This window comes from Empidonax traillii, unplaced genomic scaffold (genome assembly GCF_003031625.1).
Source record: "Empidonax traillii isolate 1590-97213 ecotype Southwest subspecies unplaced genomic scaffold, ASM303162v1 scaffold376:size1174107, whole genome shotgun sequence".
NCBI classification, from domain to species: domain Eukaryota; kingdom Metazoa; phylum Chordata; class Aves; order Passeriformes; family Tyrannidae; genus Empidonax; species Empidonax traillii.
In genome coordinates, this window is record NW_020955569.1 from 43003 (window position 1) to 63990 (window position 20988).

Here is a 20988-nt window from a genome sequence, read left to right on the forward strand (position 1 = left end):
GCCTCCTGTTACAATGAAAGGATGGATAAGGAGGTGGCAACCTATACTTGAATTTGGCACCTGTTCTTCACCTCTACAAAACACACATGCAGGGAGCAGATGATAGATGTGTCAAGCATGCAGCAAGAGCCATGGAGCCAGCACTGTGCAGATTAATAGATCTCTCAATTTCACATCCCAGCACTTGGGGGCCTTACAGAAGCAAGCACCAGTCTTATGAAATTCTGCACATTAAGAGTGCTTCTAACCAAAACATTTGCTATTCTACTGTTTTTTTTGACCACAGTTTAGGAAAGCATCAAGGGATTTAGACTTGAATGCCTGGGTTGACAGCCTTTTCCACAGTAGACTTATTATCTGGCATACATATCTCAGTTAGAAGAAGTGCTTCTGTTTAAAGAGTTTTTTTAACTATTCCTAAGCAATATATATGGAGTTTATTAGTATTTGTGCTGAGAGTTCTTAAATCTCTGTCTAGAAAGAGAATCTTCTTCCGGAAACTTTGTGTTCAGACTACAGTGTACTGAGCTTGGATTTGGTCAGTGTGTTCAGAGCAAAGACATTGAGCTACTACAGCTTTTACTAATAAGGAATGACCACCAGTCTGACATCTGAATGAATCACTGCATTACTGGTGCAAACATTAGCCAAAGATTACTTTCTTGTAATTCTCGGTTATTCCTAGAGGATGGTTGATATCCAATGTCATCTCACATAAACCTCTGTTTTCCTAGCTCCTCCATGTTTGAGGGAGTACATATTGTACACCACAACAAAATCACCTAATAGCTGATTTTGGACCCAGAGACTCCTTTACATAGAATTACAAAAGCAAAACTAATTGACATAACTTGAAAGAAAACAAAGTCTCTACGGCAACATTTGGAAATTTTTGAAGTGTGCTTCTGTAGGATGACATGCTATCTTTAGACAACCACATTTTTGGAGAGGAAGAAGAGAGAGAACAGCCATCAGACTTCAAAGCATTTCTAATATTTGGGATGAGGGATTGCATTAGGAAGCCTGATGATCATTTTTATCATGAAATGCTTCATGAATATTGTTTCCTCTTCTCTTGTAATCCACGCTTGCTTCTTTCAGAAAGCCTTCCCTTCAGCTCTTTACAATAACATAGTGTCACAAAAAAAGGCTCAATTAGAGTTTGCCTATTCCTGAATAGTTGCTTTCATATGTTTGTATTCTTTGTGGGTGTCACTAAACACCTGCTTCCTTTTTTCTCCCTTGCCTCATTATTGCTATCTCCTCATTCTTCCTTCTGTTCTGTGTTTTTCTTACTAATTAGACACCTTTCACCTCTCAAGTTACAGAACTAAAGTGTTTAACAGTTTTTCATAATTCCCTCTGGATTCATTATATCCATGGTCACTCCATATACTTTGTTTAGTGCTTGGGACAAGGTGAAGGGGCTCCCAGACTCAGAAAGTATGTGCAAATCTTGGCAGATGCTCCTTTTGCTCAGAAGGGGGAAATCAAGGAGCCCAACACTGGCAGTATGCAAAGGACCCGATACAGCAGCAGAGGCCAAGAATTGTCCTGTGTGCCAGAAAAGGGATTAAAACTCCCAACTGTGCTCTAACTCTAGTTTTGTCAGGACTCAACTTTAGATCCTGCCAACTATTTTAGGAGAGCTAAGTCACAGTTTCTTCCTAGGCATTAGAGGAATTAGTACAATCTTTAATAATCTTTGCAAAAATCAGGCTCTGAAGTTTTATCCAGCAGATGTACTAAGCACTGATTATGGACCATGTTTCAAAACTGTACATTAATCTCCTCTTCTGTATGGTCATCTCTTTTAATACTTAATGGGGTTTTGCTGCTCATTTAGTGAATAAACCGGTCTGTTTGCTATCTTCTTCTCAAGTGCTCCTCTAATGCTGTGCTGTACCTCAGCCTTTCAACCAGGTAGCCTGGAGGGTTGAGTTTTTGGATGGCAGTTGCATACTGTGTTTTCCTTACAGAGATTTTTGGGTAGCTTTGCAACCCTTAATTGTGGCTGAAAGACAGAATTGGTTCCTGTGTGCTTCTTTAAGGCATCATATAGATTAAGAGTGGTTCTCATTTTTCATTCTCTTGCTTCCCATTGAGAGAGCCTGCACAAATTATTTTTTTTTTTATGCTGAGTTTATATCTATGAGAAAAATATGTGCTTCATGCACAATTCACCCTAGTTTCAACTGATGTAGCCCCCTTCCCAGGCATTTCATTAACTGCAACCTCATGCAGTTAGAAAATAGTTTACCAGAGCAAGGTATGAACACACAAACAAACAAACTTTAAAAATTATGGACTTATTTGACAGATGATTAAACTAAATACTCAGAACAGAAATGACCCCCCAAGACAAATTCTACTGCGACAGTGTTAGTAAGAACAGCATTCTAGTTTCTCAACCCACTCCTCTAACTGAGAGATCAAGAAATCTCAGGGTTAGATGTGGATGAATCACTGTACAAGCCTTTTGAATTAAGCCTTAATTTACATCAACAAGTTCAACTTTGAATTACTACCCTTAGGAATATAGATTTAGGTTTGCAAGTATCTGCTTGCATTAGTTCAAGTCAGTGCTGATTGGGAAGCAACATGAAAAACCCAGAGGAAAAAACATCATCCACTGGTTAGTCCCAGCTGTAGTGTAAGTGTGGGGACTCATGTGGACTAGTAGGCTTCAAAGCCAATATTTTCCTTCAATTCAGACCCCATCAGCTCACAGTCTCCCCATGATCACTCCACAGAGTGGACAAGAAGACAAGTGGGGTCAGATACAGCCCAATTTCAAATAAAAAACCAACAGCTCCCCCCAGAGAATTGTATCACGTGAGAATTAGCCTACATAAAACCCCAGGAGCTTGGTCTCTTTCCCATCAAAATTAAACCTACCTCTTCATCCTGAATTCCTGTCTTGAATCACTTCCTCATGGTAATTTTCACCATTTTCTCTCAGCAGTTCTTATGGCATTGACTGATTTTTCTACCCATCGTGCCCAGGTGCAAGAGCTGCTCAATTGTAGTCATATGTCATTGGTGGTAGCCTGCCAGTGAAACAGAATAGAGTGTGCCTTTAAAATCAATCCTGGGACTCTTCTAGGGATGAAATGGTATTTTGTGGCTCTTTTTCCTGGTATTACCTACAAGCCTATAGATTGTCATGATTTTTCAGTAAAATGGTTATGGACTGGAAAATAAACTGAGAACCCAATTGCTCATCCCTCTAGGAAAATGAACAGTTCTGCTCACTGAGCTGACTTCCCTTGAGTTCAGACCAGTGAGAGTGAGATAAAAGGCTTGTATCTCTCTGCTAATAGTTCTGTCCACCTCAGTCATCAATACCTTAATACTGCCTGAAGAAGCAAAGAACTACCTCTCAGCAGTAGATTAGAGCTAATGAAAAACTCACTTGTCTCAGAGACGAGAACAAAAAAAAAAGATTCAACAAGGAACAGTCGAAAATGTAATTGTATTTATAATGAAAATAATTATATTAGTATTAGTATCTTGCACTGCTTTTTACATTTCATACTATCAACTTTACCTCCACTTTAAATGGAGTAATGATATCATCAACATATTTTAAATGCTGAAAAGACTTAATAAAATAGTCTCAGAGGAATTTGGAGGAGGCTGGGGTGGGGGGAAGGTGCAGGGAAAGACCCACAGTTCGTAGAACTACCAGAATACACTAAGGCACAACTGGAAATACACACTCAAGAGAATCAAAGCAAATGAGAAAACCAATTCCTTCTACAGTAGAAATATATTTTTTAATGAACTGCAAATCTAAGTATTTCTAATCTTCTACAGCCTTTGTTGTCAAAGAGATCATGTCCTAAAATCTCTGCTTTGCATTACAAATACAAATGGTGCTTTCCAATAGAGATAGTGCCAGACAGTTCAGCTTCTCCCCCAGCCCTCGAGTATCATCAGTGGAGGTGGCTGACAAGCAAAGATGAGATTGTCACTGGCATGGCTTGAGGTGGCACTGTGAGTGCTGCTTCACTGTCCCAGGCAAAGCCAGGCAGTTCTCCCACAGGTACAGCAGGCTTAATCTGAATAACTGAAAGCATTTTTTTGAAGGTAAAACCCAATCTGAACTACACGAGCAGAATGAAGTAGTACTTACATAGGAAGCACAGACTGAAAGAGTAGCCCAAAATGTCCAGGGCTTGTGGTGAAAGAGGAGAGGTTCTGTGCATAGTAAACACTGGATTTATTGAAATCAATCCAAATCACTTGGGGGGGGGGAGGAATGAGGTTCAAATTATGTTTCCATATCTGTTCTCCAAAGGTTTCAAATGGTTTTTTCAAAGGAAATGGTTGACTTTGAATTTTCTTCCTAAAATCATTTGGTGTCATCATGTCAGGTTCAAGAAAATCCATTTTTGTTTATGCTTCCTACATTACTAATAGAAAATAGTAGTTCTAAGCCTTATTACACGGCTTGGAAGAGAAATTTGACGTTGCCAGAGTAGCATCTTCTGTCTTCTCTGCAAAATGGCTTCATTTCAGCTGCATGCTGCTCTTTCTCCTGGCAGTCAATATATGCAACATTGTGTTTATGCAAGTTTGACCTTCTTGTTCTTCCCTGTCTCATTTCTGTTTGTATGAGCACTGTGAGCTGATAAAGTGAAGTACATTTTTAAGGTCTCTCTATTTTGAAAAGCCTTGAAAGGAAGACACCTCTTTCTCTGACACAAAGCTGTTAAAAAACAACCAGGCACACTACTTTCCCAGCACAATCATAAAACAACAGTTAAAGTCCTTCATTGTTGAAGTAAATAGGTGAACAGCATGCAATACAGTTGTGCTGTGCCTAGCAAAGCCTCTGTGAAACACAAAGTTAATAAACCTGCATTCCCTGCCAGTTAGCCTTGAATATTTTAAGGACAACAGTTACCATAAACCCATAAAAAAATTATAACCAAGGTTGACTTCCTAGTTTCCCTTTTCTTCCTCTTTAAAAGAAGAAAATAGTTGCACTAAACACAGCTGATGCCCTACTCACACAAGTTTCGCCACCCTGTGTCTGGGCATCTGATTTGATTTTATCAGGGTTTCAAAATTACTTTTTTTATTTAATCTACACCTGAATGTCCCTTCTTCCTAATAAACAGTTACTCCAATTAATTAAACACAAAAGTAGAATTAACTAGTTTGCACCAACTGACATTATTGTGATATTGGCTTCACAGTTATCTTTTCAAAAGCATGCTCAGTGGTACTTTGCAACTAAATGAAATTAGCAAATAAATAGTGGGGATTTTTTTCCTGACTTCTGAGCCAAAAATCAGCTGATAATCACATTTATGAATGGAAAAGCCCAGCTGTAGCTTTTCTAAAAATCAGCATGAAATAACAAGAAAGGTTTAATTTCCAAGTTCACATAAAGGTAGTTAAATATTAATGTTCCCCAAAGAAAAAAATGCATTCAAAAAAGATCACATTCCTGCAGACTAACTCATAGGAATACAGGGAGTGGCCTGTTTGATTAAATCAGCTGGTCTTCAAATCATGCATCATTTCCTGGAAGCATATTTCAAAGATGGATACAATAGTCAATACTACAAAAAATACAAGACATTACCAACACCAAGGCCAGCTTTCCCCAACTGGATTTTATTGATTTAATTGAACCTCCAAAACCTAGTTTAACACTGTTAGTTTAACACTGTCAGTTATGGGAACCTATTTTCAGTAGCTTATGGCTATGTCACATTTTAGCACCATATTTTGCATAAACTTTACGTATATCAAGAAAAACTCTTCTGTCATTTATCAGAAAGATTCTGGGGAAAAAGAACAAAGGTTAATCTGTGACATGAAAGTCTTAAACCTGCTTAATTTTAATAGCTCTGTAGTTTGGCAAGTGGACTAAAAAAATTGTGACCTGGTGTGGAATAGGAGAGCTGTTTCCACCAGAAAACATAATTAATATTTCAGTTTCTGACCTATATTGATATGTGCTTTCAGGAGAGAATGTTTCACTGCCTAGTCATATATTATTGATATGAGCTCTGGATTGTGGTCAGAGTAGTGTAATGGCACCTATATCATTAATGTTGCATTTGTGGCAAAAAATGATAGTGTTTAAAGTGAGACAAGGAGCCTAAGAAAAGAGAAGACAGTCCTATGGTTTAAAAGGATACAATTTGCTCTGGAGAATTGTATTTTAACTCTGCCAGAACTGAACCCACATGAGTATTGTTGTGCAACTAATGAAAGCCAATACTTAACAGTTCCTTATTAAAGTGCATTGAAATCTTTGTGTAAGGAATATCCTCTTCTGGTTTGCAAAATTGTTGCTTGAAAACAAGCCAAATAGCTAATTTATGTCTTGTAAATTGCACATAAGACAAATAAACTGATCTTTGCATCTTTTAGTATTGCACCTTTATCTTTCAATTCTTCATTTGTAAAACGGAAAGAAGAATATCTCATGGAGGTGTTGCTAAGATAAAAACATCAGTTTATGTTAAATGCTCAGATTCCATAGTAAAAACCAACCAAAGAAACAAAAGCCTCTGAGGGCATTAATACATCTTTCATCCACAGAGAGTCAGAGAGTGGTGCAGTAAATAAAGCACTGACACCACACAACGAATGAGAAAGATGTAAAAAAAAAATATGTATATATTAAATAACTAGTAGAGTGAGCGTAGGGCATAAGAAAAGACATCTTGAGCCAGGATCAGGGAATGAGGAGTATGGTGGAAGAATAAAGCAAATTGACTTAAACAGTGAGATAAATGGATGCAGTAATACTTTTCATACTCCCTAACCTCTTAGTAAATTCATTTTATGTTATTTTCTTTGCCGTATCATAATGTCAGTAGAGCTATTTTCTGTTCCACAGATTTGCTTTGTACAAGAAACACATTATATGCAAGCAGTTTTTAACAAATAGGTCTAAGAAAGTATAATAACAAAGTTAGATTCAACAAATGCTGTAATTATATTGTATTTCAGGAATAATAAATGCCTCCTAGAAATGCTTCAGCATATATATTTTATCATCTCATGAATTTAGTGTTCGTGCAGCACTCTACTCACCAGGTTTTCTTTGTTAATGAAGAAAGTGAATAGGAAAAAGAAAAACTATTTAAAAAACAGTAGAATTATTCATGGTAATGATTCCACACCTAAACATCATGTGAAAAACACTAACTATGTTCTTGAAATAAAAGGTAGCTTGACTTACTGGATGATTCTGAGAATGTTCCACTTATGAAAAGGTTTTCTGTACATGTGACTTGATGCAATATAATTAAATATTGCAAAAGTTTGATTCCAAGGTCTTAGATGTTGGGAAGCACTGACAGGCAATGGGTTTACATTTGTATTCCCTTAGGGGCATGTGAACAGGTGTGCAGAGGTCCTTAAAGAGAAGGCAGCCTTACGTCAGGTAGTCTGAATCATCCATGGATGATTTTGGGCAAGTTACAAATCCAAGAAAAGAACTTGAAAGCACTAGGTTGGAAGACCTGGGACAATGTAGCAATTAAAAATGCCTGCACTTAAACCCAATTCAGGGCCCACCCTCATAAGCACATGACATGCCCGGAACTGCACAAAAAACCTTGTGGATTTTAGCACAAAAACGTCAAATTCACATGAATGAATGATCCTAATAACATCTATGAAAAAGTTAATTCTAGTTCTTATTGCAGATGGGACCTTAAAAGATGAGTGTGCTATCACCTCAAGAGAGGCTGCTTACATACATCAGAGAGTTTTCTGTGCCTTTTGTTGTGTTTGTCCAGACCTCTACATGTTTCACTTAACACAGCATTTTCTTCAGAAAAAGACATCCCTGCCCTGCTAGTGGTGGTGATCAAAATGCTCTGCAAGTACAGTCTTGCTCCCTTAAACTAATGAGGGGGTCCTTCTTTATGGGAGTTTGGTGTCTGTATAGCACCACAGCCCCTCACCAGCTCTTTCATACCGTGCACTCAGGAGGCTGAAGTGCTCTTTCTTGCTGTCCTGATGGCTCGTGAAACCAGAGTGGCATCACAGACTCAAGGCTGAAATGGATGCAGTGCTGGTTTCATGGTCTCCTTTTCCCTTTCTGGATGCTGGAAAACAGCTTATATAGTGTCTTTTGGCTTTCAGTGAAATGTTGTAACTGAACTATTTTCTGCCTCAAAAAAATTGCATTTTCAATGATAAATTTAAATTAATTGCTGGTTTTGCTGTTGCTTCAGTCTCAGGTTTTGTTTGATTGGCTCAAATATTTATTTGTGGGAGCCACTCAGGAAGCAATTTAGCCCATCATCTCATCTACAGTTAAGTGCCACAAACTTGGTTTTAAGCCAGAGGTTACCATGCACAGAGTAAGTTACAAGCACAAGTGGCAATTTGACTCAGGCTGAGCTCTTCCTGGGATGTTGGCTCTTCCACAAGGAGCAATAATTTGGCAGCCCTTGAAAAGGGCAGCATTGTCTTACAGGACAGCAGCATCTACTTAGAACTCTGCTTTTCCTGTTTTAGGCCTTGAGACTGACTCTAACCTCCAGCTACAGGCACAGAGCTGAGATGACTACAGACTTCTCAGTTCCTTAGATAAAACTGTTTCACAGTAGTGGTGGAATGGGAGAGAAAGGAAGTAAGGGCTGGAAGGGAGGAAAATTCAGATCTAAACCCAAGCTTTGGTTAAAGGATGAGTTGTACAGGCAACTGTGGTTCTTCCTCTGCCATAACATTTGACTCATCCTCTGTTTTAGACCATCCCTTGTGACCTTTCCTGTCCCAAACAGCTGTGTCCCCATCCCACAACTGTGCTTCCCTCATTCTCTAATGTCTCTGATAATACTCACAGGGGAAAGAAGGAGGTTTGTTTCAGTCAACATATGAGAGAACTCCTGCTGCTCCTGGGAAGATTCACCACCTGTGAGAGCTGACACCCTCATTAGCATCCACTACAGAGCCAGATTAGAGGCAGGGGCAACTCTTCAGATTAAAGTAGCTGATAGTTTGCAAGCTGCCACCCTTCTTTTCCTATGCCTGTGCAACAATGCAGGACACTCAGACCCTTCTGGGAACTTTGCTGGACATGTGTGTGATCCTGATGTTCATGTGAGGTTTGGATCCATGCTTGAGCAAACCTTCAGCCTTGCAAGCCATTAAACTAGAGCTTATGTTCCTGCATACTAAAAGCTGAAGGCTGCTTTCATTTAGTTTTTACTCAAACAGGCTGCCTCATAATGCTGGGAACTTACCTTAGTGAAAAATATCGGAGGGAAAATAAAGTTGGTACTTTGCTCACAGACAGGGCTGAAGGACAGTAGAAGAATGATGTTTAGCCATCTCACTGGAAACATACAGTAATACAATTTGAACAACAGCAACCTCTATAGGCCCCTGTAATTTATGGTAGATATATATATATATGCCATTTGATTTTGGGAAAAAATTCCTTCAGTAGGAGGAATGCAGTGAAACACACAATCAGTTTTGTTGTGATGGAAAATGAAAGAAGATTTCCTTTTTATGTTTCCTTTGTATCTTCTTGCTTTGTTTTTAATAAAAGGTTCAAAAGTGCATGAAAGTAAAAAGAAACAAGACCTGCATTTTAGTCCTATATTCCTGCTATATTTCACAGTGAAAAAAATTAAATTTCCTCACACAGACTACTGTCCTCTTTTTCTTTGCCTCGTTGTGTGTAATGTGAGTTTCTGGAAAGACAAAAGAAATCTTGTCCAAGATCTCTCAACTGAAAATTTGTGTATGTAATTGGAAAGCTACTCTTTCTTTTTTTTTTTAATTTTCACATCACAAAACAAGATGTGTACATACCGTATCTGACATGAGAGAGACTGAAATGGTGCAAGCCTCACTGGGGCTTCCCATTCAGCAAACTAGGGTGGAAAACAAGGTGACTTCTGAGCTGCAGTCAGTGTCTCCCTGTAGGATAGCTGTTGCATGACAGTAGCTTTACTACACCTGTGACAAAATACAGACTACAGGAGGGATCAATAATTCAGACTTTGATTACTTAAAAAGAATATGGGGGGGGGGGGGAAAGATGAAAAACTAACTGAAATTTGGAGAATTGCTCTATAGCAGAAGTTTTGCCCAGCAACAGAGGCAGTGACTGTAACCTCCTGCAACAGGAGGGTGAGGCTCTTGCCATTATCACGACTTGAATTTCTCCTTCAGAGCTTGGGTTTTATATTCTCCCTAGAACTACTTATAATATGCCAAATCAATAGGTACATATAGACACTACGTATCAGCAGGAGTGCCCGAGGTCCTACTGCTGCAGCCTCAGTATTGGGGAAACATCCTGGGACCTGAGAAAGTCGCACTGCATTGGTTGTAGAGCTGACAATGGGCACACCAGAGATACTCAGTAAATATGTACTGAAGTAGCAGATCACATCTTCCAGCTGTAGATCAGAAAGCCTTTTTTAACTCCAGAAAGAAATTAAGATATTTGCCACTCATCCTTTTCTGAGGAAATACAGATCTCAACACACATTCAGCCAGCACAATCTCCCATTATAAATGATTATGTAGGGCTCTCAGTGCAAGTCCAGATTTTGGAAAAACAAAGTGAGGCCCTTGGTTATTCATAAAACTCCAAGGAAGCTTTACAGACAGGACTACCTAGAGAACTTCAGCCCAGGGATTGTAGTTTTCTGGAGCTGGGACTCAGCTTGACTTGCGGTGAATGGAAGACAATTAGTATTTTCATATCATCTGAAGTCAGGCACTCAAATTGATAGATGCTTGTCTAGGGACTCATATTCCTTGATAGAAGTTATTTTAACCAGGAAAAAAGAAAGGCAAAAATTTGGCAAGGCCTAATTATTTGCCAAATAATTTGCTTACTTTCTGATGTGTGTGATAACCTTTGCAGTAGGTGCATATGAGAACATGACATTTTAGATTAAGAGGAGTGTCATTGTGTTTAGCTGAAATGCCTCTTGGCAGACAGTGAAATGAGTGCCTGCATATTTACATGCAAAATGTCATTTATATAAATCAAATCTTGAACACAAATACCTGGAGATATTGTTTTCCTGTATGCAAAAGTTCATCATTATATTCTGTGTGTTCTTGAGTGTAAGGCATGAATTAATCATTTGAAACAGCATTCAGGAATCTCAGACAGCCACTGCTATCTTGAGCAGCATACAGAGACATGACGAAATCTCTTCTCCAAACTAAGGATTTTAAGATTTTATGCCAGAATGTCTACTGTGTGAGAACATCTTGCAGAGCAGAAGCCTATACATTTAGGAACTCTAAGCTGGAAATAAGCTATTTATCACCATAAAAAATAGCTGATCACTTTTGAGAGATAAAAACAGAAAGGAAAGAAATTAGAATATCTTAAGTGAAAGAAAATTATGTAAGAAATTAATGAAATACAGTGCTGCTTATTTTCCTCATGTGGGATTCAACCCTCTGCTATGATCTGTTCCACGCAAATATCTTAGATTTGAACACAGAGGAAGAGAGAGAGGAATTTTGAGTCAGGGAAGGGGGTAAAGGGGATATTATTTGAAAGGTATGCATGTGGTGGTTTAACACCATTCAGAAGTGAAACTCCAAATAAGCCACTCCCCTTTCCCTCCCCGCTGCTCTGGTAAGAGAGTGTCAAAAGCAGAAATTGTGGGTTGAGATAACAACTTACTTAAAGCAAAAAGCAGTGGAATAAGAAACATCTAGAGACAGTAGCAATACTAATAACAGAAGTATACAAAAATAGAAGGTGCTTTACGCATGGAAGGGGTTCACCACCTAAACTTAGTTCCCCATAGCCCCCTGAGACAAAGAGAAGATGGTGACCATTCCCCCATCCAAAGCTTTCCCCAGACAAAGGTGGTGGGTGCTCCACAAAGCCGGCTCTCCCATCCCTGAGCCCCGAGACACAACAAAAAGCAGTGACAATACTTGCAAAAAGCTGGATTGTCCACCCTGTGCCACCTGTGGGGTTTTTTTACCGGACTGCTGCACTCTGCTGATTCAGTTCCGCTCTGACCCACTCCACCAAGCTCCTCTCAGCTCCTTTCTGCTTGGGCTCTCCCTAAGAGTCGTTCATTGAAAATGGACTCCATCAAAGTACTGTACACTACGGAGCACAGTTGCTGTGTCCTGCACAGAACAGGATCTCTTTCATCTTATGTCTGTAATTCAAAGAGTCGCCTGCAGGTTTCAGAGACAAACCACTGTTGAAATTTGTAGTTATCCTTAATAGAAATATAAGCCCTTTCAGATGACCATTGTGACACCCCCCCCATCCTGAGTGGTATAAAAGGGAGGAAAATAATCCTCTGGGATTCATCCCAGGTGGAACTGACTATTAATCTGTTAGCAGGAAAGAGAGAAATTAGCTTTCTTCTTCCACAGAGGCTTGCCTTTACTGCCGAAAAATAAGGTGGAATAAAACATTTTTACTTCTAAGTCTCTAGAAGTGACTGCAGTGACTGCAATAAATATGGCTTGCTCTGTGGAGCTCAGTCCTTCTCTTGGTCTGAAATGACACAGGTGCTCAGATGATTTCAGCTCAAGTTAGAGACATTATCCCCCCTAAAAATTGCTTTCTGTGAAATATTTAGCAATTTCAAACTGGATCCAAACGCAATAGAACGTGTTTAATCCTCCCTGTGTTCTTAATGAGTAAAAATGGAGAACTGGAACACATTTGAAGAGGTGGAGAAGAGTTACTACAATCTCAATGTCCATTTTTTGAGAAAGGCCCCAGGCGTGATATGAGTGAGTTTCAATTGGATTTCCACAGAGAAGTCTGTTGTTATTTTTTCCATCTGATATATAGATTGTCTTGTCACAGTCGTTTTGGTCACGGACATCCACTCTTTGCTCTGCTCCATTTGGTTTTACAAAATGTCTAGTTTCTGCAAGAGGACTGGTTTTGCTTTGATTTCTTCAGCTGAATTGCCTCTTGCTGCCTTAAGCAATTCTACTTGAAGAAGCTTGACACGCAGGGATAAGGGATACTTATGGTAGCTCTGTTTGTAGGATGCCTTCCTCATACTAAAGATTCAAATCTGAGATTAGGTGATTTTTATGACATTTCTACTTCCTCTTTTTGTGTGCTTGTTCTGTTAGCTACAATGTGATTGTTATCAAAGATTTAGCTCATTTTTCGGATCTCCCAGTGCTATGTTTTATGGGGAGAAGTAATAGCTTTCATTGGTCTATCTGATATGGCTGGGAAAAAAAAAAAAAAAAAGATGTTTGCTTGGGCCCATCACCTCTTTTCAGATCTGAAAAATAATTTGCATGCTTGCAGGAAGAGCCCTAGCTATGCAGCTGTCTCATCACACACTGTTCCCAGCTTTAAAATGTATGAACAAATGTATTTGGAGTGATGAATAATAAATAATCGTTATCTCAACACACTCTTCTAGTCCACAAGGAGAAGTGGCAAATCCTTAGATCTACACAAGTCCTCTGAAGAGGACAGATACACACTCTCATGCATAGCATTTGTGCACTGAAGAACGCAGAAAACGTAGAGTTTTCCTCATACCTACTACCTGTCTGTTGATGAAAAGTAAACTGAAAATGAAAGAAAACCAAGAACAAATGTTGCATTATCATGATTTCTAAACTGAAATCTTAATTACGTTTTAAAAAACAGATGGTAACCCATATTTTAGGTGAGCTTTAAGAATAGAGTGGGACCGACCAGCTTGGAATTTGCTCAGAACACCAAGTCTGAGATAGTTGCCCATTGAGACACCATCCAGCCTCTGTGAAACATCTGCCTTTCTCTATTTCCAGGAGCACAGGAGCTGCAGGAGGGCAATGCCCTCTAAGCCTGGATTCTGGACATTTGCTAAGCACCTACAGGGAGGAATTCCCTGAAAAAATTACTGCACTGCAGTGTTATGTCTTGCAAATTTTTCTTTGAGCTTTATTCTGTAGTTCTGTATGTCATTGGGGCAGCTAATGTGAATTGCATTAAAAACACAACCCTTTGTACCCTGTGGCTGAGGACTTCAGCTCCCTACAAGCTCCAGCCTAGTTTTATACAACACAATTGCCACCATGATGGAGTTTTATAGAAAAATGCTGTTAAGGTGTGAGTAAGCCCATGAGTTAAAGCCATTTAGGCTAAAAAAGGAAAATAATAGACTCAACAGTATTTGCTGAGATGGAGTTACTTAAAGCTCAGGGATTCAAGAGGAAAATACTGACATGAAAAGCTGTAAGATTCTAGGGAAAGTAAAGCAAAGAATAGGAAGACAGTAAATCTGCAACATCAAAGATCAGCCTACACCAAGGAGCAGAGGCAGACTCTTCCTTACCTGTCTGATGACTGCTTGTTCAGCAGAGACTCATCCAGAATCACAAGAATATTTGGAAGGCCTTCATCCATTGCATGTGTTCACCAATAAATGAATGTCGTGTACTCCAAAGTTGTTTTTCTTCCTTGCAGACTCAACCGCAGCAGAGATACCCAAGCAAAAGCAACCCAGAGGCAAAGAGCTAAGGAATAAAAGAGCCTTAGCAAGAGTGACATCTATTTCCATCCCTCTTCCTCTCATTAATTCCCTACTATGCATTTTCTCTGGGAATCCCAGACTATCTGACTCCATGTTCATGGCAGCTGGTCATGGTAAGGCAAGAATGCTGCTGGCTGAAGGGAGGACAGGAGATACATTAGTTAAGCCTTTACTCTCACCTTCCCCTTGGCTAAAGGAGAAGGAAGAAGGAGCAGATATGGGGAAGGAATTCAGCAAGATGAGGCAGTTCAGAGTAGAACTAAAAATTAGTATTGCTGCCTTTGGTATGATGTTAGTGGAGACTCAGAATATGCTAGTGATGACCTATCTAGGCTAGAGACGTATTTCTGTTTCCAAAAGGAAAGCAGGAAACAGTTTAAAACTAGGTGTTTCCTGAAGAAGGAAAAAAAAAACAACAAGCTTTTGTCCCCTTCTAGTTGTTCTTCCCATAGGAAATCCAGTACTGTGGTACATTTCCATCTAACCTGGGCAACTGGAGCTCAGGCATTTGTTTCCAGCACCTACAGGCTTCCAGTAGCCCAAACAGGAATGAATTGCACAAGTAGACCTGTAGAGAAAGCCTGTGTTTTAGAGAACTGACACCACTAGCTTCTGAAGTACAGGCCTATTCAGATCCACATTATCTGTGAAACCTGGCTTACAGCCCAAACTGGTAATCCTTCAAGCAATGCAGATTTTCTAGTTCAAAGAAAATGTTCCTTTCTTCCCATTTTCACTTTTTAAAAACCTCTCTTTTTTAAATCAGGGTTTAATCACAAAAAAACAAATGTTAATAGAAAAGATCACATGCGTAACCCCTGCAGTGTATTTACCTATGTAAATAACATGTAATTTTCACCGTTTAATTACTGTTTCATGTCCCGTTTCCTGCTGTAGTCTATATTTAAATTGCATATTTGCCTCTATCTACTTTCTCATAATGTGTCTTGATGTGAATATTCATACCACCATTGAGTGGTTGATTACTTCTGTGCTAACCTTGAAAATACTTCCCTTGCAACACAGCAAACAACCGGGTGCTGTGGTTGTATAACAGCGAAGAAAATAAAATACAATAAATAAAGCTCAGGCTCTTTGGGATCAGACCATATTCTCCTTTGTTTTTCCCTCAGCAGTTTGGGGGGTTTTTTTCTATTCTTATAAATTAAGCCACGTTACTCCTGACTATAGTTGGCTGAATTATAGCTCTGGAGATTGGATTTCCATAGAAAAGAAATAGTAAGCAATGTAGAATTCCTGCACTTTCCTCTCCCTTTTGAGATAGGAGAGAAAAACAGTTTCTGGTGCAGCTGGATGCACATTTCTTTTTAATCATGTGAAATTTGAAAGAGCATTTTTACTATTCTAAATCAAAAAAACCCACACAGTCTGGAGTAGTTATCTGAGGGCAAAAAAAGGAGTAAAGACCAAGAGAATTAAGCCTGAATTTGAACTTACATCCATCATGACTGGTTTTTATCATGAAGCTTTGATGTTCAGTTTATATTTCAAAACAAAGATTTGTGGTTTCATTGGGGGGGTTTTGTTAGTTTTGTTGGCATTCTTTTTGTTGTTTGTTTGTTATTTTTAATGAACAGAACAATTTAATTCAGAAAAAGAATAAAAAGACATTTTTTCAACACTCCTCTATTTCATAATTCAAGATCTGGGAAGAGAAACAGACTAATTCCCCCATCTCTTTCACAGCTTAATCCCTAGGATGGAATGCACCATGGCCTGGCAGAGCCTGTTTCCTCTACAGTGATTATGGAGAAAGTCTAGAGGTTGTCAAACACAGCCAGGTGTGTCCTGGGTTGGGTGAATCCCCATATCCAGGACCCCTCTGCAGGTGGTGGGGAAGGGGGTTATTTTATGATGGTGTCATATTGACTCCTGGCCACACACAAAACAGTCTGTGGCTCTTCTAGTCCTCATTTACCTCCTTTTGAGTGAAACCTACACACCACAGTTTCCCCACCTTGCACAGTTAAGCTCTTTGAGGGTGGTTAAAAGATGCCTACATACCAGCTGCTGCTCACCCTTGAAGCACTGAGCTCATAGCTAAGTAATTTGTCCTGCAATTTTTTTTTTTTTTTTGAGAAGAACTCACTACCTTAGTCTATACTGCTTATACCTTCACCTCTAGGGGTATCTTCTAAGTATCTTCACACCTAAGGCATCCTTCCCTAACAACTTTGCAGTTATGACTCAGTGACTTCAGAGATTTCCAGCCTACAGAAGAGTGAAAACTGGTCTGAGGTATGAATTTACTTCTGTGAGAAGCCAAGGAGTGTCTCCTACTGAGACACGACTTTGTTTCATGACCTCCACTGGTTTATCACGCACCATGGAGCAGTTAAGGAAGGGAGTTACAGCTGCTGAGAAAATGCAAAAAAAGTTTAGGTTGATATGGATCTGGATCTTCACCCAATTAATGTGCAGTGGCTGAGACTTACCCAACTCTGCTGTCTCCTCTCTTTGCTGTCTCCCCTTCTGTCTGTAGAAGTGAGGCTCTTTAAACCTGCCAAGTGATGCAGCTCCACAGAGGTCAAATATATCTATTGATACTAAGAACACAAATGGCCATGATCAGCATGGAAAGATTTTGATATGGTAACCTTTCTCCTGGCTTCTAATTATCAGACTTGTTGCAGCAGTTAATAAAGACCAGGCTAAAATATATTCCCACTCTCCCACATGGGGGTTTTGTAGAAGGAATAACTCTGGGGGACAGCACCTTGTATTGCTAAGTGACAAAGCGCTCACTGGCAGAGTTCATTATTGAAAATCAGATCTTAATCAATTCATTTCCAAAAATTTTTAAAGGTGAGAGCATTCTTTACTGAGAACCACTACTTTCCCACACAATAATTTTAAAACAGTCCTACTAGGATACAACAATATGAAAGTAGAATTGCCAAAGTTATTCAAATTAAATCATTGCTATGTAACATGCAGTCAATTTTTAATCTATGCTGGTTCCATCTTGTTCTTTTACACAGTTCAGTGTTGAGATGGACAAACTTTAAGTAACTGTATAAAGAACAGCAGGAAACTAAGATTCCAGAACTGTTCTGAGCTTTAAATAAGTTTCATCTTTAATGATTCTGTTCTGCCTACAAATAAACTGAAAAATGACTAGAATCTAAAGCTTATTTAGGAAGTTGCCATAGTAACAATTAACTACCTCTAAGCCTTTCAGCTTTATTTTATCTTTTTTTCACTGAGGTGCCCTAAATTACTTGAATCCTGAATAGCTACAGTAATATATCCATGTCTTTGAACTAAATGACATGGTTTTGCTAGAACCCTCATTATGTGAATATTGATTGATTTTCTAATTGGGACTAGGCATCATCTTGCTGACAGCATCACTGCAAGAAGCCATGTAAGTGTGAGGAAGATTAACAGAAAAAAAGTAGAAAAAAAATAAAGATACTGTTTCTCTAGGGAAGAAGGGTGATCAAACTGAAGAAATAGTGAATGGAGTAGAATTAGCTTTAATCACTGAGTTTATATGGACTACAGACCTCCTCCAGATGCAGGGCTGTTTTGTTCCTGTGATTATCCTCTTACACTCTATTAAACAAAAAAATGTCAGAGGAACCCAAAGAGACTGATTTTGACCTGTGGATTAAATAATTATTCATGCCAATGCAAAGGGCTTATTAACCCTAATTATGCTACTTCAGGTGCGTTTTCCACTCACTTTGTCGTGACACAAACAATCCTGATAATATAAATTGTTTAATGAAATGCTGTGCCCTATATTTTCTTTATTACTCTGTGTTGTCATTTGACTTCATGTTTGATGAAGCAGCTTCTGAAGTGATAGTGCTTCTGATGTAATTAAAATAATTGTCACATTTTCAAGGCTTAAATTTTTCCCAGGCACCCATTCCTGGTGTTTTTCCTACCAAGTAGCATTAATCTTCAGATGGATCTGAGCCTTAGAAGCTGCATCTAGTCTGCTATGTGGAGTTCATTCTAGAACTGAAAATCTCTGAGAAGACCATACCAGTGTTTTTTTTCCTTTAGAAGCTTCATGTGTTGCTGAGGGTAGACTGTAGGAAAACACACCATAGAGAATACTCTCATCAGCCTGTGAGTAAACCTCTGTGTGCTGATGCTGCTCGGTATGCTCCATGCATGTTTTGTTTTCTGCTTACCTTTTCAATTACTTCTGTGTATTATTTTCTCAGAGTCACTCATAGTTGTAGGTGCCTGGATTTCCTAAGTTACTCTCCTGGCCATGGTCTGGTACAAGGAGTACTTCGGGGCCTCATAAGGGGTAAACAAGAGCTCCTCTGACTAACGTGGTTTCTTGATCTGCTTGCCAAGGCAAAGAGGGACAGCTGAGGTGCCCCAGTAACTGTGACAGCTCCAAAGCTTAATTTGGTTCTGAGGGACTCCCAGGGTAGCTGTCACAGATCTCACAATTTCTTCTTGTGCTACTCCTACATTCAACTTTACAGTCGCAGCCAGTGGCTTTGAGGAGGAGTTAAAGCACCTCACTTCTGTGCTGTAGCAACTACCAGTTTGATTTCAGCCTCTAAGGTCTTCTGGGATCAGGCTTAGCACCTGAACTGTTGCATTCCACAGTTAGCAATAGCCAGAAGCAGCCACAAAGGAGGAGCATTTACGAGTATTTCTTAGATGAGACACGAGTCTGTAGCACTAACACATACTGCTATTCTTGTATCTGTTCTGCATTCACAGCATTTTGGTCATGCATCTTTCAAACCACTCCTGTTTCTTTCGTGCATAGTCCTTATTTGTTGATCCAGAAAAAGGAGTGCTTTTTCATCTTGTGGGTTTTGGTTTGGTTTTTTTTTTTTTTTTTTTTTTTTTACCATGAAGACAGTATGTTTTTAACTTCCCAAGTGAAAGTGGGAAAACAACACCTATCTGTGTCACTCTTCAAAAAGGAAGTAGTCTTTCTAACATCAGATAACTACAAGCAGTAACTGATAAAAATTGAACTTTAAAGGAAGTGGAGCAAAATAATTCCCAATTTCACTCGGTATGCCTTTTCTAATGTCAGTCCTAAGGCAACAGGAAAAAAGCAGACGAGTTCACTATTGCTTTGATAAAAACAATATTCATCTGGATTACCCTTAAACCTGTCCTGGGGTTTAGTAATCACTTTAACTGCAGATAGCTTAAGAAGAATAGCTCAATACTAGTTTCATATTATTTTCTCATTGTCTTAGAAGAATCTCTGCAAGTTTGCTGAATGCCTTTTTTGATAATAAAAGAACAATATCCTAAAGCAAAGATGTTAGCTCCATCCCTATCTCTGACAGGAAGAAACACAATCATTCAAGGCAAATAAAATCTGGAACAGAAGGGTAAGGTAAAGTCATTTTTGAATCAGAGAAAATGATTCAGCAGCTGTAGATTTCTTGTCTGCACTGCAGTTCTCAATATTTTCATAATTTACATGACTAAGAGCTGTTTGGCTGCCCAACCTTGTAATTCACATGGAAATAGCATCTGGCTATTTAGATTGTTATACTGACCTTGGAGAGCTTCCTGTACATATTTTGCTCTGCAAAAATGCCTATTGCTATCACATAAAGCAAAATAGCAGTGACACCAGTCTTTAGAACATTATAGAGCATGACCTGGATTCAGTTCCCAGGCCATACACTGTTTGCACTTAGCACAGGAGAGGACAGTCACATGGCATGGCAAAATGAGCAGAGCTCTATCATGAAAGGTGCAAATTTCAACACTACGAAACAGTATCTATCACTCTCACACATTCCAGTCAAACCACCCTTCTCCCTTACAAGCCAGCTACGGGTTTCTCTCTCCTCTTATTGTTTTGCTAAAATTGTTCTAACAGACCATGCCTTTAGGGCAGGATAGCTGGAGGTGGCTGACTATGAAACGTGTCTTGCATTGCTGGGAAGACGGATGAGTGGATGAGGGAGAGCCACTGGGGTTGGGGACAGTATCGATGCAGCACTGCCTGTGGCCATTACTCACTGACTAGCAGCAGGCTGCCTTATTGACAAGGGGATGAACTGGGCTGGGCAGGCAACAGAGTACAAGCACTGTCTCCCTGGAGGGTGCCAGCACGCTCCAGCAAATGTGGGGCTGGAAGCGGCTCTGAACAAGCCAGCAGGTGAGTGACTGTCCTCCCACTCTCAGCAGTACTGGGACAAACATCACTTCCACAGGCAGCTTCTGCAAGGGCTGCTTGCAAGCCAAATGGGAACAGCTAGAAAGGCAGCTGCAACGTACATCACATCCCTTTATCAGAACTTCTCAGAACGGCTTCTGAAAGCACCTACCCCTTCTGAAAACATTTCACTTTGGAAGCAACTCCTTATCCCGGGCACTAACCTCACAAGCAGCCATCACATCTTTAAGTCTTCTGGCCCTGGTTCCTGATGCCCTCTGATGCTCTGTCCTCCAATTCCTCCCTCCTTCTGCTTTGCTCACGTGGGTCTCTGGCTTGATGGGATGGCTTTTGCCAGTTCTTTCC